Source organism: Ciconia boyciana, chromosome 2 (genome assembly GCF_034638445.1).
Source record: "Ciconia boyciana chromosome 2, ASM3463844v1, whole genome shotgun sequence".
In the NCBI taxonomy this organism is placed as follows: Eukaryota; Metazoa; Chordata; class Aves; order Ciconiiformes; family Ciconiidae; genus Ciconia; species Ciconia boyciana.
Genome location: NC_132935.1, coordinates 83,643,942 through 83,671,213, shown reverse-complemented (window position 1 = coordinate 83,671,213; position 27,272 = coordinate 83,643,942).

The following is a 27,272-nucleotide window of genomic DNA, read 5'->3' as shown; positions in this document are numbered from 1 at the left end:
ACAAATTCTCTCTTTTTTACATTTTACCTTGTGTAAAAGGAAAGTAAACAGGGAATTATTGAATAGAAATAGGAGTGATTGAAGCAATTTTAACATTTCATAAACATAAACTGCATTTATCCTTTTAAACAGTTAGAGTCCAATAATTTTTTTCCTGGAAAGGTGGCAGTAACATCTCCCTAAAAATTAAGCAGGTTTCGTGCTATCCTTCTGTATGAGATTTGCATTAAATTAGCATGTACTAAGACCAGAAAAAAAACCCTGCTGATGGTTTTAGTGATAAGTCTGAATTACTTATAGACATAAACACTGGAATTGTGCATATTAGTTAAAAAAAATAACAATGAGTTTGCCTATTTTTAAATCTACAAAGCCTCCATACCAGTTTCTAACATAGAACATCATGGTAGGAATTTTTTCTCTTGAGTAATAACAAATATTCAAGGTTAAACTGAGTATTTAGTACACTATACATGTATTCTATCAAAAGTCTGGTTGGGGATCACAGAAAAAAGTCTATTTTGAAAAGGCCTTAATGCTAATTTTTACCTCTCTGAATTTATGATATTTAATATAGATCATGGTACTGTATGCAGTGTAAAGAACATTGGATCATGCTTCCTTGCATAATAATGCATGATTGCTTCAGGTATAAAATGGAAGCATGGTAGAGAATAGCCATCCTACTATCACCGTGTATATGTATATATTTTAATTTGGTTAGTTCTTCTGATGGAGATATTTACTAATGAATAAATGCTATTCCAGATCACTTATCTTTGAATATCTCAGATGATAGTCATTCAGGCCAAAATGAATTAGTATTAAATGCTACCACATCAGAAAGTCCAAAACTTTTTTTGCTTATTTTCCCTTGAAAACTCAATTTAAGAGGATATTGAGGTAATAAGCTGTGGAATCATCTACTGGCTCATTTTAGTGAACCACTTTTTACTAACTGAATTATACTGTAGCCTCCAGTTTTCATCTCTCTGCAAAACTGAAATATTTAGATCTCTTAATATGTTCAAAGAATGATAACCAAAGTCTGACCACAAGCCAAGTAAGATCATCACTATCAAACACAGAATTTCTCTCCAATATTGTCCAACCAGGAGGCTGAAAGGGGAGTAGCATCCAGAAACATGGCTACAGTATTATTTATGTATTTATTATTAATATTGGAATACGAAGAGAAATTCTTGGGAAAGAAAACAGAAAGAGCATGCAAAAGGATACACAATAACTCTAGAAAATTCAGATAAAATGTCATACTACAAGAAAATTAAAGGTTCAATTTATGAAAAAAAGCTTAAAACAAGGTGCAGCGAATGATTTGGTTACCATGTTCTAAACAACTTTACAGAACGTTATTCCAGAGACTGACAAAGTCCTTAATCCAGTAGATACAGTTATAACCACAATCAAAAATTTGAGTTTGAAAGTCAAACACGAATTAGAAAAATAAAAGGTATTATTATTATTATTATTATTACTGACTAGTCACTAGTGAAAGAAATAGCAGATGTTTCAAAGATTCAGTGCTTTAGGGAAAATAATACCTCAAATACAAATTATTAGGCTCAGTACAGGAATAACAGTGCAAAATATGGCATTTAATTTACATGATTTAATGATTCCTGGGTTTAGGATATAAAAAGATGTCAGGATAGCCAATGACTAAATGTTCATGGAGTGTTTTCAAAATAAAAGTCTCTCTATAGGCGGTCTAGAGTAAATAATTCTTCAGGGCCAGATATCAGGGATTTATATTACAAGGCAAAGAGATCTCAAGTAGTCTAATGCAACAAGCTTCCAGCTCTGGATCATTGCCTTAGAAGTTCCCAAGATACTTTAAAAGAAGGTTGTTTGTAGATTTCTATATTTTAAGTTCAACAGTACATTTAGATTTTTAACCTGAATGTAAATGATTCTCTTCCCCTGAAATGAACAGAAAGTATGATATGGATCTCATGTCTGTCCTAAAGCCAGGTAGAATTGTTCTCATGCTAGCCAAGATTTTGCAGAAGGATCAATACCTTTTGCAAAGTAATTTTTAAATCACTCATCAAATGATATCTATATATTCTATAAACAAAACACAAATTTCTATCATTAAAAAAAAATCTATTAATAGTAATTTTAGCTGACCTGCAAGATTAATAGATAGCTATGTGAACAATGCAGCCAGTTTTTGTTCATGCCAATGCAGATTTTATGTATATTATACATAACAACATAGTCTTAGGTAAATACCAATCAATGTCTTTCACATTTGGATTCTAGTGTTTTACATTAGCTTTTTCGTGTCAATGTGTGGTCATCTACTTACAGAAGACTTTTCCCAGAATCTTCTGTCCTGTTGTATCAGGCAATGACTTTTGCATTGAAGGCAGAAGCTACTGCCTTACATTAGGGTGACTACCTTTACCCAACACAAATCTGCACAGAGTTTTGTGCCATGGATGCATACACTGTTGCATCTATAAGTTTTTCTCTGTTTCCTGGCATGTCACAGCTCTTATTTTGCATTTTGGGGGCAAGGGAGGTGCAAACAGGATTACCTCGCATAACACCATTGCCAGCAAAGGTCTCCTCCAATAGCAGGGCTATCTCTGTTTAGCCCTCTCTCACTTTGATATAGCAAATAGGTATTAGACCTTATAAATCTATCAATCACACCTGCTTGCAGACTACCAGGTATCCCAGTGTCTCAGGCTTCTTTACCTACTTTTCCCTAAAGATCAGCTTTGAGCTCTGATCTCAGTTTGAATTAAGAGATCTGTTTTCTTCTTCAGTATTTTGCCCTTCACAGCTGAGCCTGTTTTCATTTGCTTTCTTAATGCTGCCTGGTTTAACACTGTATTTTCCAAATCTGTTATAAATCCTGCCATAGGGATAGGAAGAAACAGAAGTTTTTAAAAATTCCCTCTCTCTTTACAATTCTCCCTGTTCACGCTGTGAGATCCCTTTCTTTTTTATGACTAAAGTTATGTTACTGCTTCCAGCAGTGTTTCCAAGCTGCCCTCTCTGACATTGAGCTGATGTCTATGGCCTTAGATCCCTGAAATCAGTGTCTCTGCTTTCCTAATCTGTTAGTTGTTTCCAGTACCATCTCGTTCAGATCTCCACTTGTCTGTGGGTGCTCAAGATTACTCATTAGTCAGCTGCTTTAATTAGACATACTGAATATATACTTTGTTTCTCTCATTAACACTGTAATGTTAGGATAGCTACAAGACTAGCCACATTTCCTTCTTTATAATTTTGATGAAATAATTAAAAAAAAAATAAAAGCAATATTTATTTTTATTCATTTGAACGTGTCAAAAAATCTCAAAGGGTTTCACTAAGCTGAGAACTATTGGGTAGTCAATAACAAAAGCAGCAAAAATCAGTTTAAACAATAATTTATTCTCAGTTACCAGTTTATAGGTAAACTATTTTTCATAAGCATGGCTCAGTCACTTCCAACACTTTCATAATCCACCTTCTAGCCCAGATACTGGCTTCCATAATCCTGAGAAAAGCACAGTCCCCTACTCCAACATGCCCCACTGTTTTACTTTTTAGATGTTTCATAAACAAATCTCCACAAAATATCAGCACATACTGTCCTGCTTAAATAATTGTCTTTCTGCAAACACCACATAAATGATCAGATGCATCTAATTGGATCGGTGTTTACCAGAGGCATAGGGCAGCTCACACCCTCTTCATGATGCTGGGTGCAGGACACACAGGTTGCATGTCCCTCCCATTCCTTAAGAGTAAGGCTGTTTCTTTCCCCTTAATCTGATACACATTACAGTTGTAGGCACAAGAGCTGGACATGTTCAGTGAAGTTAAAACTTCGTATTTCCTTTAAAAATATGTATAATATGGATAATGTGAAAAAAAGTTGATAAAGCTGCATTCTTTCATTTTTTTCCTCCCTCTCATATTGGGTTAGCAGACAGACAGCTTATGTCTACTCTCTGTAGCCTCCTTTTTCCACTGTGATGCCTAGCTTAAGCTTTCATTCAGCAAAGTATTTACATTGCTGCTTCCATTTAATGATGATATTGTTTTGGTCAATAGAAACGAACTTCACCATGTACTGAAAGATAAGCCTCATACTTAGGAGATAATACTACAGCAGGAAAGGTAACTTTGTGGTTGAGTAACTCATCCATGGTTTAAAAGATCTTGATTCAGTTTCTAGCTCTGCCACAGCCTTAATGTATAATGGTGTATTGCGTGGCTCTGAGCTAGATATCTATGCTTCAGTTGTACACACGTTTAACTTGTAGTTTGGATAATTTCCCTGAGTTTTTTGGAAGTGTACACGTGTATAGCTACGCAAATGCAAGTTTGAGAGATTTGGATAAGATGTTGCTTGGTATATAGCAAATGGGGATGAAGATCCCATTGCAGCTTGTATATACTAACATCTTTTTAAATATATGTACTACTTTGATCTCAATGGTGTGTTAATCAATGTTGGTTCTTTGCTTAATATCAATGCTAAGAGCACACAATTAATATTTTGTTTTAAACTTGATACCAAATTAAAAAGAAAAAATCTGAAGACTCCACATCTCTCCAGGGCCTTGCTATCCTTATGGTCAAAATGTTTTTCTTCATGTTTGTCTTAATGCCATTTCAGTACCCTACTTTTTGTCCTGACAGTCCTGTGTACAGAGGACCATTTATTCTTTTCTTCTCTACCACACACTTTCCTCTTCCTCTTCCTTCAAACCTTAAGCATGTTTAAGTTTTAGCCACCTTGTAACTGACTAGCTAGCTGGGCACACATTTAATTCTTTACAATACTTGTAGTTTTAATCCAAACACATTCTTAAAGACAGAAGAAAACAGCAGCAGCAGCAACAACAACAAGCCAACCCTCCTCCAAAAAAACAGACAGGCTCTGCAGATCTATTACTCTATTTCTGTCCATTATCAAAATATATTTATATGTACCTAAGTATTGCTACTGTCAAAAGCAATTACATTTTTAAGACATTTGTAATCTTGATAAAGCTGCTGTTCAGTATCTATAATGGTGATCTAAAGAGGATCTCCTTTCTCATTTTGGACTTACTATCGTCAATATGCACTTAGGGATTTACTTTTATTTTTCCATTGTTTCATTCTTGTCAAAGGAAGATAATCAGCACACAGAGGTTGTGATTTAGCAGACACTCATACATAGGATAAACTGTAAGTTGTTCCACTGAACTGTAAATGAAAAGTAATACATAGGATTACTTTTGTGCTTAAAATTAAGCTCTCCCATAAGTATTCAACAAGGCAGAAGCGATTGGTCTCCAACTTGGTTTCTTAGTTTAATATCTTGACACATAGCTTTAAAAATCAGTTATTTTAGAGAATTCCTCTCGGTTACACTGTGTCCACACAAACACAATACACAATCTTAAATACAGCTCTGTGATCCTTCAAAAACAAACACATGTGAGGTTCCTCATTCAGTTAATGCAATTACCCAAATAATTATTTATTCTATCAAGTTCCACTTCTATTTGATAAAAAACATGAGTGCATCCCTCAGCCAACATTCCTCTGCAACATTTGTGTAACAGGAAACGTTCTGATTTGGAAAGTTAAATGCCCAAAAGGAATCTAAATTCATCTTCTGGCTGAGACAGAAAAGAAACACAAAGACAATTGAAGGACTAAATCTGGTATTGAGCTATCGTTGCTGGAGTTGGAACAGAAGTCTCTATGGGCTTTCCCCAAAGTATTGCAAATTGGTTTAATTACGAAAATGCAGCAAGTGATCAACAGTGAGGACCTGAAGTTAATTTATGCAAGAAGTTATTGAGTTTGGATTCAACGCACAATTATGAAATGTCAAATCTCAAATATTTATCCATAAATTGTGATCAATTGAATAATTATTCCTACTGAATTGTAGGCAACTCTTTGTCTAATACAGACCAATTTTGCCCATCATCTGCCAGTTTTTCCCACTAGCTTATTTATGTGATTAAATTGAATTGTTTAAAGGGACATCATTCCACTTCTGCTGTAGCTGTTCCAGTATCAAGTGATCCAATTAGGGAGTGAGAGAGAAATACTATACAGCCAGTCACTTCCTCAGCAAAACAAGTTATTGTTAAAACTTGGTTGTCTAAGGTTAGACTCATAGAGCTGTGAGATACACAATAAGGTACAGTCTGAATTTCAAGTGTAATGGAAAGTTGTTTTTTCTGCAGGTTTTGACAGGATGTACAGATAGAGTAGTCCTGAACCTGCAGCGATCTGTAAGTTTTAAAAGGGAGCAAAGACAAAGCCTAACAGAAAGGATGGTAGCCTAATACGAAATACATAAGCATAGATTCAGAAGCTTACCTTGTACACCAAACTGATTTAACTTGGATACTGAGGACAAAGACAGGCCAGGATATGTTTCAAAAAATATCTGTGCACCAATAAGAACAAGAGGAATATATGCAGAAAAAATACATGTAGGAGGAAAAAGAACAAAACCTTTTTTTGTTGTTCTTTTGCTTTAATTTTCATTCCTATTGAAGAAGAACAAGATCCACAATCAACATACTGTGCCTGCTGTTTTACTTACAGGACAAGACAAAAGAGAGTTAATAAAATTGAGCCAAATTTAGGTGTTAATAAGGCAGAGTATGTCAGATATGTCTTATATTTTTTGGTGTCCTGAACTTTATTTGCTTATACTAAAGTTTTGTAGAGGTACAAGTTATTCACTGAGGGAAGTCATGACAGTCTGGCCATTTTGCTGCATAGATTTACTTGTGTATCATAGTGTATTATTTTCACCTCGGTTTTCCAAGCACTTCTCTTTCTTCCAGTGCAGTCCTTCAAGGTTTGGCCGGGATGGCCAAATCATACCTGAGCTTGACAACAATGAAATACCTGAGATCACACTGTAACTATGTGTCACCAGAACAAAGGAAAAAGAGCCATAAAAAAGAAGTAAAATATTAACATGCTCAAGACTAAAAAGAAAGGGAAAAAAAGCAGAAAAAGATGACAGCCTACAAAATGGCCAAGCTTCCCTGGAAGAGTCCCAGGACAGGCAAGGGTTGCTCCTTCAGAAAATAGAGGAAAGACACTAGCAACAGTTTTTGCCATGTTTTGAGGACAGGGAGAGGGAGAGGAAGAGAAGACAACGTCATTTTACCTACTACTTCCATAGCACACACCTGTGGTCATGTAGAAGCCATGCTGCCACACTGCTGCCCCTCGTCCTCTCATTCACAGCACGGCTGCATCTGCCCCATCCATCTCCTCCTATTCTTAGTGAAACAGATCACTTTACAGGTCTTCTTTCTATATTTTTGTTGTTGTTGTTATCAACTTTACATGCCTGTCTCAAAATTGATACTGCAGACATGATTTTAGAGGAACTGTTGAGTCCAACTGCTAGAGTTTCAGTGATTGTAGGTCTTGTTATAGCTTTGTCAAGTCTATCTGAATTCAAGGATTCATGTTTTAACTGATCTAACAACATTCTGATACACTATCTTCATTTTATGACTTTTGATCAGTAAATAGAGAAATTCCTTCTAAGGAATATCAAATGTCATAATAAAAAAGACAGCAGGAGTCAAACTGTTGTCTGCTTTTAGAAACAACTTCAGTCTCTGATTGTTGTACAAGTTTTGCTCTGTAAGTATGAGAACTACCAGCTTGTGCTCCCAGCCTCTATGAATAAACTGTTTCTGATGCCATTAAGTCTCGTCAAACTTCAGCAGATAAAAATACCTCATATCTAAGAGTTAGAGAGTAGTTCCCATTGTTATTAGGCTGATAAATAAGGGGAAATGTTATTTCTGCATGCTCTCTTTAACAGGAATATACACTTATTCCAGTTTTCAGGTTCCAATGTCTATAAACAAAGTTCTCTATGCTTATAAAAGAAAAAAAAAATGCAGAAATCAGGTCCAGTAATTCTAGTCAATAGACAGGAGACTGTTAATTTGCTAAATATTGAGTATTAGCTTGCATTTGGCAGAAAAAAATATTAACTAAATAACAACAAAAAAGTTCCGTTTTCACAATGTTTTGTGTTGCACTTCATTTTGCACGTTTGTGACATGCCTGGTATTCTGTCTCAGTAAGAAGAGCATCCTGAAAGTAATATTTTGACTTATGCGTGGATCAGAAAGCAGAATCATGCTGCACATATTACTGATGTAATGTGTGCTACTGATGTCACATGTTGAGTTTGGCTCTGTTTGATACAACTTTTGTCAAAATGTTATTTTCATAAAACTCCTCCCACTGATAAATAATATTCCATTGTCTTGGTTTCAGATAAAGACATCTTCATATCAAGTGTTTATTATAAACAATATAGCAAAGATGAAAATATAAATAACTTGCCAGCTTCTGATACCTCACTATTAATACTTATGTTGTGTATCTGCTGGTAATGCCAGCTTACACTATGCATTAATTGAAGTCCTTCTATTTGAATATTATGAGGGAGTTACAGTGTTCATAATCTCTTCTTAGACACTTTAAATATATTAATCTAGGTAGATATAAAAGTAATATGCTATATGATGAAATGAGGAATACAGTCCTGAACATCAGCACTGAAGACAGACACAAGCTCAGGTAATCAGACTTGCTGGGCAACTGAGGGAGAGAAAAAAAAACAGCTGTAGTCGTTTAGTCACAACATACAGTCTAAAAAGTTCACTTCTATATTTCTGTGTTCAACACCACTCTTTAAGGTTTTTCTCACAAAATCACAGAACAATTGAGGTTGGAAGGGATCTCATGAGATCGTGTAGTCCAACCCCTGCCCTGCTCAAAGCAGAGTCAACTAGAGCAGGTTGCCCAGGACTGTACCCAGTCAGGTTTTGAACATCTCTAAGGATAAGGACTTCACAGCCTGCCTGAGAAACCTGTTCCAGCATTTGACCACCCTCAGAGTAATTTTTTGTTGTTTTTGTTTAGGCAAAATTTTCTGTATTTCAGTTTGTGCCCATTGCCTCTTGTCCTGTCACTGGATACCACTAAAAAGAGCCTGGCTGTGTCTTCTTGATTCCCCCCATCAGGTATTTATATACATTAGTAAGGTCCCCCTGGAGCCATCTCTTCCCCAGGCTGAACAGTCCCAGCTCTCTCAGCCTTTTCTTATAGGAGAGATGCTCCAGTCCCTTCATCATCTTCATTGCTCTTCACCATTTCTGAAATGCTCCTCCTCAAGTCAGCTCAAGAAAGCAAGCTGGCTCCATGAAACTGAGATTGATCAGATGTTATAAGACAGAGGATCCCTTTTGACTGTGCTGTATCATCTCAGACTGCAGTAAAGTGGGTGTTGTGACACCAAGCCATCGGCAGATAATGCAGCTTTATTCAGTGTTCAGAAAATATTTGGAAAATTTAGACACAACTCAGCTTTAAAAGAAGTTTGCCTTTTTCAGGGACACAATTCAGGTTTGTCAATAATTTTCACATCTTTTTTGTAGCACTTTTCCTGGGAGAAGGAGAGCGTGGGAGAGGAAAGAAAACTGTTGTCTCCAGCATGGGCAGCAGTTTCAGAAAGCATGAAAACAGCTTCTGTGGTTTCTAATAATTTTCAGCTAGTACAGAAGTTTAAAAAGTGCAATGAAATAAAATAAATTCTGCTGAAAGGGAAGAATCCTGGCATCACTGGGCTGTATGGGAACATATTGGCTCACTACCCAATGTAGTCATGGAAGAGACTTTTTTTGAACATGACAACCAAAACCATCACATCTGGGGGTTTAGGGTCAGGGAGAGCCAAAAATACACTTTTGAACACATTTGTGTCCCCACTTAAACCCATCCCCTCTTTCTGAACAAATGAGCCACTCAGATCTTTGTTTTTCCTTTTTACTAAGCCGGGTGGCTTTGCTCTGGCCACTGGTTATAAATCTCACAACATTTCACAGTTGCCCTCACCTTCAGCTCCTCACACTTGGAGACGGAGGCTACAGGAGAGCTCATTCTCTCTAATGTACCAGGGGAATCCATACTATTTTAATTCCCTGAAGGTAGTTTGATGCCTGGTTCTGTTACTAGAACTTTTTGATCTTGCATATTAACACACGAATATTGAATTACTACACATCTATATGGAGAGGAAAAAAATTTCTGTAATTCAAATGAGTATTTTTAATCTAACATCCATAACAGTAAATTTAAATTCACCCATGGCAAAGACTTCCGTATTTTATATTAAAACTAAGGGATTTGGTACTTCTGTTTGTGATTCATGTATAGATTTTTGCTCTTTCAGAAATCAGAGGAATCTTTATTTCAATAACGTTTCCCTCAGTTCACTAGATGATGCATCAATAAGTGATGCTTTGGTGTCAATTTGATGACAATAACTCAAAAAGAACTAGCTAAGAGTAATTGTGGCTTTAGATCTTCTGAAATGATTAGAGGGAAAAAAGATCCCCTATGTTAAATTAATTAATATTAAATTACCGTGTCAGTATTGCCTATAATTTATGCAGTAAATCAGTGAATAATTTCAGAAAAAACTTGTTTCTACATAATCACACAATTTTTCATAGTATGCCTATGCAAATAGTTACAAACAAAGCTTATTAATTTGAACTCCTTGTTCCATTACTGTAGTGAAGATTGCAGACTAAAGTTGGCCCTAGTGAGCTCAGTCTGGGCAGACTGGACATGAAATTATCTATACTCACACATCTACATAGACCGAGCTACCCAGCAGTTAATTTACTCATATACATTCCAGTTAATAGCCTCTTCAGAGCAGTTTGTCGGAAGCATTCAATGTTTGACACCTGCACTGCTTCCTTCACTGGCAAGAGGCACATTTAAGTTCCTTCAGCACAAACTGTTTGGCTGGGGTGTTCACACACATTCAGCAAGGGATTACCCCAGAATATCAAAGTAATCATAAGTCTTAGCTGTATTTTATATCCACATCAGAAATTTTCATGGCCACAAGAATCAGTCCTAAACAGACAATTACATCTGGGTATATAATGATAAATATTTCAGCCAACATAGCTTACTGTGCTGATGAACATATTGTATTATGATAGATTGAAATCTATTTTAATTCTAAAATTACCATTTTAGAATCTTAATTTTAAAACAATTATTTCATTCTTGCTTAATGATCACTATATGAGGATCAACAAATACTCCTGTCAATAATTATTTCCTGTAACCATCATGGAAGACAAACATAAGGTGATGAGGTGAAATAAGCTAAAAGGGAAGTTAAATAGCCAAAGCAGATTTGTTCCAGTATAATGTTACTTCGCTACTTCTGTACCATAACTTTTGACTGTGGTGACTAGTTAAAGCTGGATTTGCTTGAGTTTATGCATTTGGGAACAATACTATAACTTCCCTGCAGGTATTCTTATCCCTTTTTCATGTGGCATAAACCTGTAGATTATTTGCATGGGTTCCCTTTTTTAGCACTTTTTTTTGTCTCATCTGCAAATTTTCTTCATATTCTCTTTCATGCTAGCATGGTTTCTTCAAGGCCAGTCACATGGAAGCTGCGCTCCTGAATGTAGTGATTCTTAAATCATCATGATCTCATCCTGTCTACATAGCACTGCACATAACATCACACCTCTTCTTGCTTGCCTTCATGAAGGAGTGTAAAACTCACACCAGTCTTAACAAACAACAAAAAGCAACATATTTTGAATCCACTTAAAAGAACCATACAAAAATTTAAAGACTAAGTGGGATTACAACCAATATTTTTTTTAAAACCTTCTGTGACTGCCGACTGCCTCATTTTCCCATTCGTGCAGTGAATTAAGAATACTCAGTCTCTTCCATGTCTGGATCTTCATATGTCAAAATATCTTGAATCTTTCTAGGAATTTATTCCTTTGGGCTTTACTGAGTTTATCAAGTTCTCGTTAAACAATTGTTTGTTGCATTTTTATGGGTGATATATGTGGGAATCTGTCCTCATTATTCCTGTTTCAGAGAGCCAGGCGTAAAACAGATAATGCTCAGCACTCATCTTAATTCTGTACTTCAAAATTCTCTGTAGAGCTTGTTAAAGACAGAAAGCATTAAATAAATCTGGATTTAAATCAGTTAGATTTTTGCCATGTAAAGTATATCCTTTAAAGTTATTGACCAATTTAAAGTGTTGCTCCCTATTTGGGAGGAAGGTGGGATGAGAAATATTGCCAAGCACCTACCTGTTACATATTTCATTCTTATGTCCAACAGCTAATAATCCACATGTTAGCGACAGGAAATTAAAAAAATAGATGACTAGGCCTGACAAAACCTTGCTTGATTACTATTTGTGTAAATATATGCTTGCAAAAAGCTTAGTGAGAATGAATTTTATATTCAACAGATGTTAACATATCATACATTGCAATTCAAATCTTTTCATGTAATTATAATTATATATCTGAAGTATGTATCCAGATTGGATTTTAGTAATTGTAACATTATTGTCCAGATAGGCCACCACAAACACTTAAGTGGGAAAAATATGTATTTTTTCATTTCCACAACATGAGTATTTTGAAGCATAAAAAAGGAAGCTCCATCACTTGATTTTCAGTGCCTGAACATTTTCACCTTTGAGAAGTTTCTTTCAATTTATATGCCTAAGTTTATATCTAGAAGCCTAACTTCACAATACTATCTATATGTGAAAACATTAGTCAAAATTTCTGTTTCTATGTTTTACCAGAGAAGTGTAGTCTAATTCTTATTCAAGAAAATAGCCATTGGATGATTCTCAGAAAATTATGTTAATGCCAATATTAAAAAAAATATTTTTCTCTTAATTAAAAGCAACTGTAGGAACTAGAAAACATTTATAAGTCTGAATAGATCTTGTTGCCAAGATGTCCTTTAAGTTTTTAATCCGTTTGAATCTAGCCAAAGTCAGTACAAATTCAAAGTTGTTTGATGGCACTTCAGCATCCTTCCCAAAATCTGTAACAGGAGTCAGATTCCTCATGGTCTGAGCCAATTGTCTGTGAACGTGGCTACTCTGCATGCTTGTTCTCTGGCCTCTTTCTGCAGGCTTGAAATGATTTATCTCTAGTGCATTAAATATACCATCTCAAGCAACAGTGACTGATCAGCACTGTCATAGATACATAAATTAACTCCAGTGTCTAACTTGGAGATTAGAATACTATGAACATATGTATCTGCAAATGGCAATTTATTAATTAATCTTGATTCTTTTACTATTGGCACATATAGACCATAATTACTTCTATTTCTCAATGCTTAATATGAGTTTACCTTTGAGCATTAAACTGGTACTGATACAAATGTTAAGCACTAGATAACTAACAAAGATTTTGTATGTGCAAGTGCCAACACTCAATTAAAAGTCTGGCAGGTTTTTTTTACTCAATTCTTAAATCACGTCCAAAGTAAAATGACATACACAAATGTCACATTAAGACTGCTCTGTAATGTATCATACACTACTTAAGACAGCAACAAAACCAAGCAGATCATGCACATCTTTGCAGTATTTACACAGATGTAGCAGAATAGATGTTCCTCATCCCTACCAATGCCTTGTCTCAAGACAAAGTTCTAAATTAAAATCACTTTAATTGCTCAAAAACAAAGAGCAAAGAAGGAATTTGAAAAATGACAACTGCTGAACAATACTCATTTCAAATGCTTGGCTGGCTCCAAAATGGTGGAATACATTTATTTCAAGCTTTCCAAGATATTCCACTTGGGATGATGAAGGAATTAGAGAAATATTCACACAAAAGGAAATTTTAGGGAAACCATCTATAATGGAGGCTGAAAGGGAGAATTGAACCATCATCTCAGCTGTGAACTACAGTATTGCTGAAACCATTATACTTGAAAAGTCTGCTAATCAAGTAAAACCAGCACAGCATGGGGGCACAGATATTTTGTATAGCATACCTTACCATACTGTTAATTTTCTGCAGAGTCTCTAGTCCCTTCTGTTTGAGACTCAGCAAAGAATGTAATGGATCTTCTCTCAGCTCGTGAATTTTTGTTTGTTGCCAGAAGCAGTTGATATGCCATTGTGCTGCTGTCGGTGCTTAAAAGACTGAAAACTTTGATAGCAAAATTCACAAGGAACACAAGTGCTGTACAAACTTGGTCAGACAATGAAACTGGAAATGAGAGAAATATAGGATTCTGAACAATTATTTTTGGTTGTTACTACTCCGAAGTGGAAAAATAGGGATCATGTACGCTAATTAAACTGGACATGGTTTAAACTTTAAGGTTCCTAGGTATATTATTTGTGGCCTGAGTCAAAGTACAGCATGTTTCTTTAAATCCTAAGTTAAGACAATACCCTTAACAATCCTCCAGCTTTCTAGTTCATGGCATGGATATTTTGGTCTGTAGGTAGTGGCTTGTGGTCTGTAGGTTTTTGGCTCCTGTAGGTGGTGCTTCTGGGATGACTGCAATAAATTACAAGTATGTTTGAAATAGTTGGTAACAACTTACAAATGGAATTTCAAACACTAACAAAATCTCACTGGATAGATGCAGTTACTGAGTTCATCAGACAGTTTTCTGACATGCACAGATTGAAGCAGATTGCTACTAAATGTGACACATGGCTTCCTCAAAACATACTGGCACTTACCTTGAAGCAGTGAACAGATATACCTTGCTAACCTTAGGTATATGTAACCTTCCAAACCATCTTCTGCACTTGTACAGAAATGGAATTGATATAATCCATTTTTTAATCCATGCTGTTGGCCATTTTATTTTCCTGGCAACTAAATTCTCAATAGCATACTATCCATATTCCATATCCACTGATTTAAAAGTACATATGCTATCAGCAAATGCACTTTTATGCACCATGTAGCCAATAGTTCTGAATTTTATTTGTAAAAGCAATATTAACTGAAGTTTTATAATTCCACACTTTTTTGTATGAACACATGAGAGGCAGCAAGCTGGAATGAGAAAATGAAAATTTTTTGAAGTAGTAGATAATTATTAAACACCAACAAATAATCTCTTCCCTGTGTGTAAGCACATAAACAATAATGTAGAAATTCTAAAATAAAAAGGGAGGCCATGCAAGCTTTAGGGTAAAATATGTAGCAAAGTTACTGGCTATAGCAAATAATGCCTCCCGGTCAGATTATCACCTATGTGTCATGAAAACAGCCTGACAAGGAAGATCAAGTGGCTAGGTCACCTCGTCTGCTTTCCCATGCAGAAGCTAAAAAGATCTTTCTAATTAATTCCCAAGGAAACTCCATTTGAGTGCCAAAAGCCTTCTCTGTATGGACCAGCAAAACATGTAGACTTCTCTCTTTTTTTTTTGTTATTACCCTTTTGGGTTGCTTATGCAAAAAGAATCAATCTGTCTCCTGCCCATTAATTTCAGCTCAGTAACTTCCTGTCCCAAACTGCTGTGTAAAGCTGCTGTGTGCTGTTAGACAGCTGTTTTTCACCTGACAGAAGTAAAATGACCCCTAGGCATTTTTCTTTCATATATGGGCTTTGCTTTTACAAAGCCTGCATAAGCAAGCTTATCTGGACCCCTAAGACTAAAGTAGGGCACCTCCCTGTCAGAACAAAACATAATAGCTAAAAAGATGTATTGGTGTCTGTAAAAATGAGTACCTTACAATTGAAACAAACATAAGGATCTCTGTAGAAGCAAAAGATTAGACTTCACCGACAAGAACAGAAGTTGATATGCATGTAGTGTCAGAGCTGCTGAGTGAAATGGTGCCATCAAAACCCAGCTAACATAGAAATGTCTCTGCTTGCCTCTCAGCATGAACATGTAAAATTGTATTTGTTCCAGAAGTCAGTAGTCTAGATCATGTAATGTCTAGGTCATGTACTTAGGATGGAGCTGGGCAAAGACTGTGGATTTTAAAAGAGTAGGATGATTATTTAACCATATATGTGTTAAAGCTGCAACTGACATTTGGTTCATAATATGGAGAGAGAACTGAATGCTCTTTCTGTGGGGTTACACAAATGTTTGGGGGGTTTTGTTGTTTTCTGGTTGTGCTGGTTTTGGCTGGGATAATTTTCTTCATAGTAGCTAGTATGGGGCTATGTTTTGGATTTGTGCTGGAAACAGTGTTGATAACACAGGGATGTTTTCATCATTGCTGAGCAGTGCTTACACAGAGTCAAGGCCTTTTCTGCTCCTCACCCCACCCCACCAGCGAGTAGGCTGGGGGTGCACAAGAAGTTGGGAGGGGACACGGCTGGGACAGCTGACCCCAGCTGACCAAAGGGATATCCCATACCATATGGCGTCATGCTCAGCATATACAGCTGAGGGAAGAAGAAGGAAGGGGGGGATGTTCGGAGTGATGGGATTTGTCTTCCCAAGTACCCGTTATGCATGCTGGAGCCCTGCTTTCCTGGAGATGGCTGAACACCTGCCTGCCAATGGGAAGTAGTGAATGAATTCCTTGTTTTGCTTTGCTTGCGTGTGCAGCTTTTGCTTTACCTATTAAACTGTTTTACTAATAGGGAAAGCTTTTGCTTTCCCTATTAAACAACTCACAATTTTTCTCTCTTTTGCTCTTCTCATGATTCTCTCCCTCATCCCATTGTGGAGGGGAGTGAGTGAGTGGCTGTGTGGTGCTTAGTGGCTGGCTGGGGTTAAACCACAAGTATATAGTACATTATGTAAGAACATTAGTATATAGGCAGTACATTATCAGAACATTATATAAGAACATTAGTATATAGGCAGTAATGTTTGATAGCAGTTTCTCACAAAGATGCTCTACACAAGTGGGTGGTTTGGGTTGGGGTTTTTTTTTGTGAAATAGAAGATACGAAAAGCATTACTCTCAGTCAGACATATTTTAATGTCCTGTTTTCTAGTTTCCCTTTTAAGCAGTCTCCTCAGGGCATCAACTATTGTGGTGTCAGTTATTGCTCCACAATCAAATGACATTTTAAAATTAAAAATTAATATTAATACGAGAAAATCGCAAAATGGTCCTCTGTAAATCTTCTTGACTGGGAAAGCAAGAGCCATGGAAAGTCATTGCCCTTTATTTAAATTATACCTAGAAAAATCCTATGGCATTTTTATTTTAAATGTAATTGCTTATATAAGCAAAGTGTTGGAAGCCTGGATATCACTTAATATTCCTCTGGGTAGATCTGTAGTGCATTTTTCTCAGCAGGGCAAATAATACAGCACAGATACATGTGCTAGTCTGCTTTTATTTCCCAAGCTAGCAAGACTACCCAAAGCAGCCACCCCCAACTTCCTCACAAAGAAGCTAAAGCAAATTTATTCTGTAAAATAATACTGAAGAACTATCTTTGAGATTATTACCACAAGAAGCAAAAAGTGAACAGTCCAATATTAAAATGTTACTTAATATTTACCATGTGGTATACCTTCATAGGGATGTGAAGAGAAGAGGGCAGTGGACAACTCGGGCAGGCAATACCCTTCCCCAGCCTCGGGCCCTCCTGAAATCCCTTCCAGTGCTTAGAAGTCTGTTGTTTGATCTTACTGAAGAGAGAGGAGGTGAAGGGAAGGCTGGAAGGGCACAGCTCTGCTTATCAAGAAGAAAATGGGAGTAAAATACAGACCCAAATATGATACTGAAACAGTAACCTGTAACAAGCACCAATGATGCCTTTCAGACAGGGGGCTGTGGAAGGTGAAGAGCAGCAGATATACAGCATGCCTGTATCCGTATGTAGTTTAGAAAGGGTTATGTAGTGTAACTCTGCCAAATACTTCCAGTACAGACATGGTTTATACTATCAAAAAACCCTATTCTTGTGCCACTGCTTACACCAGTTCACCAAATTAAATTTAAACTACATTAGCAAAATGGCAAATGTTTTTGTGCTATTTCTCTAGCCAGCAAAATACCTGCTTCCCTAGTCTAGCTCTGCCAGAAAAGTTGAAGGGTAGATCAGAACTGGTATAACTGTCATTGTGGTTTGGCTCAGCTGTTTTACAGCCCATGTCATGCACAGATCAAAGTGCTTTAAGAAGAATACTGGGTTCCACTTCATCCATTTTGCAGATGCTGAAATAGAGCCAATGCGATTCTGCTAAGGCCGTAAAGAAGTCCACCAGCAAAGCAGTGATTAGAGCCCTGATGTTCAGCACATCAGCTCAGCACCAAAGTCCTGGAGTCACAAGAGCTCAAGTTGTCACCTAGCTGCCAAAGTAAAAACTGACATTCAAGTCAGGCCTCAAAATTGTCAGCTTTGGACAACTGCTTTGCATTCAGCTCCCCAAAGCCTGTGCTACGCAGCAGACTGCGATGCACATGCCAGCACAAAGATGTGCAGCCTGCAAGGGGTAGTGGAACTGGACAGGGAAGGCACACTGTTCGTGCTGCACTGTGCAATGGCTGAGCCATGCACATGTACAACAGGAGCCAAAGAAGAAGCAAGGCAACAGCTCTCCAGGTGAACACCTACGTAGGATAACCAGTACAACACTGAGCTGGCCTAATAGTTACCAGAGTAAGCGATGAGCATGACAAAAATGTAGTGAGAACATAGGAAGTGGCCAGGGAATAAGGACCAGAGCTAATAAAGTGTCAGATGTTAACACATCAGTATGCACATTTGCATACAGTCCAGACACCCTTCTGCTTCATCTCCAAATGCAAAGAAAATGCACTTAAAGCAATGTCTCCCAAACTACCTTAGGTCAACATCATGTATCACATACACAGCAACATTTGTGAGGGCAGTTGCTGAAACCAGTGTGATAGTTCATTGATCCACATGCAGATAATTCAATCAAATCCATCAAAGTTTAGACTCTTGTCTGCTTTTCTGCTTAGTGAGTACCATAGATGATTCAAAGGTCATTTATCACTCTCAGAGTAGCTGATTATTCCTGCTCTGTGATTTTCCTGAAGGTGTTTTGGCTAGTCACTTTGACTGCATATTACTAGTCAACATAGATGCTAGTACTGATTTTACTGTGGGCATGACAATAAATACAAATTCTTTTCAACAGCTCCTGTTGCACATGTGCATCAAGTGAAATAACATCTTGACATATCCCACGAGTGACATTTACATGTTTCATCAAAGTGCAGTGAATGCATACCACTTACTTCCCTGAAAATGATAAGGATCCCACCGAGGAGATTGCTTATCAGCATCCTGAATTGTAACATAGTTAACCGTGTCTTTACTTTCCTGCAGTGTTACATGTTGTACTTCTCTGGCATGAATTGTCACAGGTTGTAGGCTACAGAGACATTTCAAAGATACGTTTACTATATTAACTCTATATTCAACTCTACTTTAAAAATTAGGCTGCAGCACACAGTCATACCACTTAAACATCCAACCCATGCATATACCTGCAGACATATTCACATTCTTGTCTAAAATATTTAGATCTTACAGTCTAGATTTCAAACTTGACAGAGGGATACTGATCTTAGAGATAATCAGCTCATTGATCCAGCTGGAATAACACCACAAACACACAAATGAATTAGGTTTCAAATTCACCTTGAGTGCCAGATCTGATGGGGTGGTAACACGCAGTTGAAAGTGAGTAAAGAAACCAGGACTGCCTCTTGGCATGCTCCGCAGTTAGAACATTTTAGGCATAACGTGAAACTGTGTCTCAGTTAAAAAGTCAATCAAGAGACAGAAGTCTGTAGGAAATCTGGCTTCATTAGTTCATTAGCTGCTCATAGAACTGCTTGTTTACACTGAACACATATTGCAGGCATCAGAAGTATTTGCAGCAACTCATCTGTTTCTAAAAGCTGAGGATCTGCTGTGGCTGCACCACCCTTCCCTTCCTCCATCACGTGCCCATAAATGCATCTGCACTCTTGCACATTTAGCTCCAAATGATCCATATAGGATATATCCACACAACAAGCAAGAGAGCAAACACAAAAGGGAAAGGCTAGAAGGGATTATAATCACTTGTGTCTACTATAAAGGGAATATATTAAGTTCTGGATGCAAGTCCTATGAATAGCAAAATTCAAATGAAATTTATTTCATTATTTATGTCTGTAAATCTCCTAGCCATGGGGAATGAAGGAAAGATCTAAGTAAACAGTGACCATCTGACTGTACAGCTCATTCAGCTATCTTCTTTCTTGAATCAGACGAGACTAGTACAGCTGGATTTTACGTTTGAAAGTGGTAGGGAAATTCAGAGCCCAAGAATTTCAGCCCAGCAGTCTACCAGCGTGCTCCATCTGCTTTTCCTTAAATGCAAGCTGTGTAATATTTAGAAATCTAGAAGTAGTTCACATTTAGAAATAGTTGGCATATTAAATACTGCAGGTTTTAAATGCAGAAAGGAGGCGAAAGTAAACATATAATCTGCTTACAGTCATTAAAATTCTTTTCCATTTATGCTGAAAGGTCAGTCTGAAATACTCATTTTCCTGAAGACTACCGTTGCACTGTGGCAAAGACAGAGGCCACAGCTGAGATCAGTGGCCTATTGTGCTAGTCACTGTATGAGCACACAAAAGAGTCAATCCCTTCCCTCGAGAGTTACCGTCTAATTAGAGAGAAGGTAGGAGAAAGGGATTTAATGTATATTTATTTTTATTCATACATATAAACAGATGTTGCAGGTTCCTCAAGGGAACTGCACGTACGCTAACCATTAAAAGCTTTGACTTGCTGAGGACTAAGTCCCATTTTGACTATTGCTTAAGTATCGGTGTGAACATTTACAAGGCTCAGGTTAGCTTAAGAGGTAAGTATGCCATCATTCCTTACCATTTCATAACTCCCAGTTATCCCAGTACTGTCTGTACTTAGCTATTTTGATCACTGATCCCAAAAGACTTTTCCTAACATCCCACATTTATTTAAGAATATAGCAAGCACCATGTGTCTCTGTCTTGTGCCTTTCAGAAATCTGCAGCAAAATGAAGCTAGAGTAATTTGTATTTTAGCCAACTGGATATTAAGAAGATCAGGAATTTCTTGGATTCTAACAAAACACCATTACCAAAACAGGCATTAACTATCTACATTAATTAGAAGTGATAAATCCTTCTTTGGCCTCCCTGTAAGGTGAGGAAAAAAGCAAAAAGGACTAAGTGCCAGGTCCACAAAGCTCCTGAACATTGAACTTCCACTGAAATGTGTGAGAAGCTCACAAATCTGTATTGGAGTTGGATTCCAAAAACTTTTGTGGACTTTGTCTCTGAAGTCATATAGAAAGGCAAAGGGAGCTAACTCCAGCACTCCTGAGAAGGGTCTCAGATTAATACACCCTATCTCTAAGCCCAACCTTTGCCTCTACCAGTACCAATAATATTTATAGCCCACAGCCCATGTTGTTCACCCCCATGGAGCTCATTAAGGCAAAGTCTGAGTTCTGCTACATGGTCCTCAGAATTACCCGTCGACTAATTCATTAATATTGTTGTTAGCTCAGTGCCTTTTAGACAGTGATGTCAGTGTTTCAGGTATTCACAGATGCAAATTTTCTATATTTAATATTTAACATGTTTTTATTAAGAATGTACTAGGTTACACATCAGTACATACTTCTGTAGTGGTTAAAGGATGCATTTCACTGGAATCATGACTGTCTTTTCTGTTCATGTGAGGACAGTTATTGATTTAAAATCCCTCTATGTACAGCAACAACAGTGATCTCTTAAGTCACCCCATTTTGAACCACTGGAGCTTGTGGGTCAGCAACATGATTTGAATGCAGAAACCAGAGATAGTTCAAGCTCATATATAATCATATTCCTGAACTTGTCAGCTCATTTCATGTCATATGTATAACTTCAACAAGGAGGAGGATTTTTGTTACAATTACTGTCCTGATACCTTTTATGATTAAAAAATTATGCTTTTTGTGCTACTTTATAGCTGCACTATTAGAGATTTTCCAAGTGGACTTAAATCAGTCTCTTCCCAGTGTCCCATAGGTTGTGGCTTGCATTGCTAACCACTCTTTGAGAGCTGGGAAGGAGGAAGCTTTTCGTGGTACTCCCTTGCTGAAGAACTCGTCCTTCAGCAGCTTCCCTTGTGCAGAAAATAACCATATTATGTAATATATCTCTGCTCACTTACGGGTTAAATAAGCTGCAGCATAGTCTTCAATTTGCAAGTTGTGTCTGGCTGCAGTCCCAGATTCAAGCCCCCAAAAGAGGCACCTAGGATGCCCTCACACAGAAGAGGTGGTTTCCTTAGTAACTGTGGCCAATGAAAGAAAATGTGCCTGACAGGTAAGCTTATGCTGGGTTTCTGAGAAAGATAACCACCTCCCACAGCTGAAATATTCTCCTGCTGTGGTCAAGGGAGTGCTGGATAGGGATACGCTTATAAATCTCTCTGTCTCTCCCTCTCTCCCAATATGGATATTTAGACATCAGACCAATGAGGTCAATTTACTTGCAATATATGAATCTCCTGCACACTGCAATTACAAACATGGGTCCTCGGGAAGGAGCAGAAACAAAGGTTTCTTAAGAACAATTATTGCAGTGCTTGGGGATTTCAGGAGCCTCATTTATGCTCAGCTAGTCATTCTTTTCTGGAGCCACTTGACAATTAAATGGAAGCCACTTGAATTAAGACATTTTCAGCACTGCTTCCTCTTAAGCAAATGCAATCAATCTCTCCACAGCTCTTTAGTTAAAAGAAGTCAGTGTTTGATGCAAACTGCCTTTGTCTTTGCATTTTGTGCATAAATTTCTAGTTAATAAAAAAGGTTAAGTACCTTTCTACTAGAATTTAATTAAATCACTCTGCCCAACTCTTACAGTGTATCAATATTACATTATGGTTTGTGCCCACTGTTTTGTCTCTTGGTGTTTATATTGAACAGTAGCATCCAAACACCACTCTGATCAAAAAAAAACCCCAAAGTAATATTTAAATATATCTGAAAAATAGGCCCAAAAGATGACAGAAATTTAGTGAAAGCCCGGTCAAAGACAGTCTTTGCATTTATTTCTCGTCCCAGGTCTAAGTCCATTCATATCTTCTATGGACAAGAGTTCTGTAGCCAAGGACAAGCTTTATGGAGTAAATGGGATCATTTACCGTCCTGATGAACAGGTCACTGTCTGACTTTGGCCCTGTACTTATGAAGACTAGGAGAGAGATGTTTCCTAGTTTGTTCGGAAAGGTATTCTTGACTATATCTGAGACATCAAACTGGACTCCGTTAGATACAGTACAGATATATTATACAGTACAGAGAATTTTTCCACAGCTTCTTTTGATAACAAGATGAAAAAATGAATTTGATGTAACTCCAAGTAATGGCTTTGGCAAAGCAAGACGACTTTCCCATAATACATTTATGTTTCTTTGAAAAGCATTTTAAAGTGTCCATAGTCAGTTATATAGGCAATAAAATACTATGCTTAATCCACTTAAAAATTTGGATGGTGTCAAAGCCAAATTATGATGTTGATATACCAGTGCAGGAAAATTAAGCCATAAAAGGGAATGACTAGAAATATATACAAGTCCCATAAGTATGCAGTACTGCAGGGCTGAAAGAGCTGTGTCAGAACAGTGTATGAGACTAGACTCAAACTGATGAAAACTACATGGAATTCAGGAAAAAATATATAAAAAGTGATGGCAATGGAAACAGCATTGTGATAATGATATTGTAAACTAAAGCAGTAAGTAGTAACACCATGGATCCATTCTTCTGGAATAGTAGATGATGTCTGGTCTAAAATCTGTGGTCAAATGGAGATAAGGGTAGAAGCTGACAATGCAAATAGTATCAAGAACTACATGAGGTTAAGAAACTGGTTTTGCAAAACCAGAGAAGACAAGTAGCATCAGTGTCATCATCAACATCAACAAACAACAAACAATGAAGCCATTTTAAGTTTAAAAAAATAAATTAAGGAAACTGTTCTAAAAGAGCCAGGCATAGAAAAATAATTATGGATCCACTGATTATGAAGTTAACTTTCTTTGCCTTAAATGGAATCATGAAAAAATTAATCCTGCCTATAACTCAACTTACTTTATTGGGAAAAAGCACACTGAGAAGTTAAGGAGACTGAAGACTTCAAGGATTTAAACTTCAGGCTTTACATTCTTCACATGGGAAGCACAAATATTTTTCTGGAAGCTTCCTACAAAAAAAATGAAACACTATTCAAGGAGGAGCTTAATACAGGATTAATAACTACCATGCAAAACATAGGCAAAAATACAGATAAATGATAAATAATAATACTTCTACCCTGGAGGTCAAAAAGTATAGGAGAAAAGTATGCATTAGTAGAAGTTAGCCTGAACTAAATCATGCTAAGAATATTAAAAACAATTAGTAAAATGGTCATAAATAACATGAATTAAGAAGGTGGAAGGGAAGATAGGCCATTATGCAGTCAGAATTAAGTTAAAGGCAATATATGAGTGACTGTAAGTTAATATTTTACCTCGTCTTTTAAACAAGAGCAATTCTGAACCTGGGGCACAAATAAAATGGTTTGTGGGAGCACATGCCTCAGCATGGGAATTATCAAAGCTGATGTGGAAAAAAAGCTGAGAAGTTTTATGTGCTAAAATTGAGGCAGACGGATATGAAAATCTTCTTCTGGAAATTCTTGGAAGAACTGGTAAATATTCCTGCAAATTGGGAAACCAGACTTTTTAATGACCCATTAAACAGATAAGGGGAAGTAGCACTATAGGACTTGGGTTAAGCAAAGCTTCCTACATTTTGGTAGAGCCCTCCAAAAGTATTAAGCATAATAAACTTGCACCTACAAGACAACTGAAGTAGCTTCCCTAGCATGTAAGGTTTAAAGCAAGTTTTGAAGAAAAACAGCATTTTATAGCATGGAGAATATGATGAAGCATACTAGTGCATGCAAGCATGTCTGATAAAATAACCAATCTTTAGATAAAATAAAGGAGGTTAAGATTTCATTTGAACTTCATTAAGGTTTTTAACACTTCAGTGTAAGGGAAGGAATCAGCTATTAACCATGGATTATGGGACAGATAAGATTTATAAGGTAGGCAAGGATCTGGGTGAAGGGGGAAACCGCAGCAGCTGCTTCTGAAAGAAAGTTACTAGGACCGAATTTACCAACAAAGACATTCAGTTTTACCAGGAAGAAGGTGCTGCAAGGTGAATACAGGTAGCAAAGGTGGCAAGAAGGCCTCTCTGGATGGCTTCAGAACACAGTTCAGTCCTGCTTACATAGATCTTCATGTTTTTACAGTGCCACAACCTAATTTTAGTTCTTAAATTAAAATTTTAATTTTACTTATTGCATTAATAATTCTACTCTTCACCTAGATTTTTAAAGTAAGATTTTGCTACTGAAATTAGTAGGTGACAAAATGAAAGGAGCTTACCTTATCAAGAGTGGGATGGGAAATAGGATACACTTAATTATACCAAATGCCACATCACGCAGTGGTTATGGGAACTTGTCAGCTGGAGGTCATTAGCTAATAAGATGTGAGGAACATAAATTCAAGGATGACTGTAACAAGGCCAGTAGAGAGCAAAGTGTGATCTCAGCACCTTAGCACAAATTAGATGAGGTATTTCCCAGCAGACTTAGAGGAATATTTATGTAAGTATACTAGACATTACTAAGACCTAGCTGTGTTGTGTGTGCTTCTGATTGCCCATGTACCTGAAGATGTATTCAGGAAAAGGGTATGTTTATGAGACTGGATAAACCATTTTATAGGTCAGGCTTAAAGGCTGAGGGCTTTGATTGGTCTCTATAGATGATTCAAGTGATTAAGTATAAGGAAGAGAGAAGTTAAAAGGCTATGTTGACAAAAGAAATGATTGCAAACTGATTGGGAATTAGATAGTTTCTAGATAACAAAACAACAAAACTGTACAACAGTTTCCCCATATGATTGGAGGGGGGTGGAGGGGCAAGAAACATGACAAATACCTTTTCAAGGTAGTGTTTGATCACATTATGGGAATGATATCACAGCAAGTAACTGGACCCTGAGCCAGGGGCTCTGCCCCTATCTCTTTACACTTCTGTGTTGCTAAACAGTAAATGCTTCTAGTAAAAAAAAAAATAGACATTTTACATAAGACAGAACTACATGAAACTGCTACATAAAAACAGTATGCAGGAGGAAAAGGGCTTCTGATATTTGAGGGACCTTTTTATTTCTTGGAGCACACAGTACTCTGAAAAAGAGTGATTTCTGCAAGGTGACTCATTAATTCTCTGATAAAAATCAGACTTGCTAATGCTAAACTGGATTTCATTTAAGATCACTGGAAATGGAACTTGGATAATTTGTATCTTCATTACCACATAAAATGAACATTTTCAGTTTACCCTTATGAAAGGGAATTTATATTAATTGAGGGGAAAGTCTGAAAGGAACAATATATCTAACTTGCTCTTTTCTGTATAGCAAGCCAGCACATATCACTTTGTACTACACTGAGCCCAATAATATATAGCTGACTAAAGCACAGACTTCTCTTCAGGACCATGCCTTGATGAAATTAAGAGATAAAATAGTTCTTCTGAATGGAAATTAATCATGCTGTTACCTATTTGTGCTCATTTTAATAACTATTTTCAGTTTCCAGATACAGATTTCCTTTCTGACTTTCTGAGCTGAATCTCCAAGCTTAGTTCAAGCTTTCTAACTTAACTCTAAACCACCACATCCTCTTGTGACTAAGTTAAGCTGACTGAGGTCTTTGGGACACTACATGTAATGTTTATTTCTGCAGTTTTGTCTATGAAGAGTCATCTGATACCCCTTGTAAAATATGGACAATAAAACTGGACTTCGTGGTTTGGTATCTTTCCAAGCAACACTGTCTACAGAGGTTAAAGTCTTCTCCTGCCTATTATTTCCCCATATATACCTCCCACGATCACACAGTTTCACAGTGGGACCTGCTTTCTGCTACCATCCTCAAACCACAGCCTCTCAGTAGACTCTTCTCCACTGATTCAAGTTGCTTGTCTTCCTTTTCCCCACCTTTGTGGAGCTGCAGAAACCCCAGTGAGGTCTTCCACGCTGCTCTGCTGAATCACTTCACAAGCACTGCACACCTATCGCTCAGCTGTTCCAGCTCTCCTTCAGACTTGTACTAGCAATCTGCACTTTGCAAAGTAATCAGAATATTTCACACAGAGTTAAATGTATTTGCCAAGGAATCAGGAACACAATCAGATTTACAGCCTCTTCTGGCATGGACAGGTTAAGACATAGTGTAATACATGTACATTTCTATAACAAACATCCCTTTTACAAGCTGCATTAGTGTTGTGGATAAATCCTCTTCTACTGAATATACAGAGGAAATGCCTAAC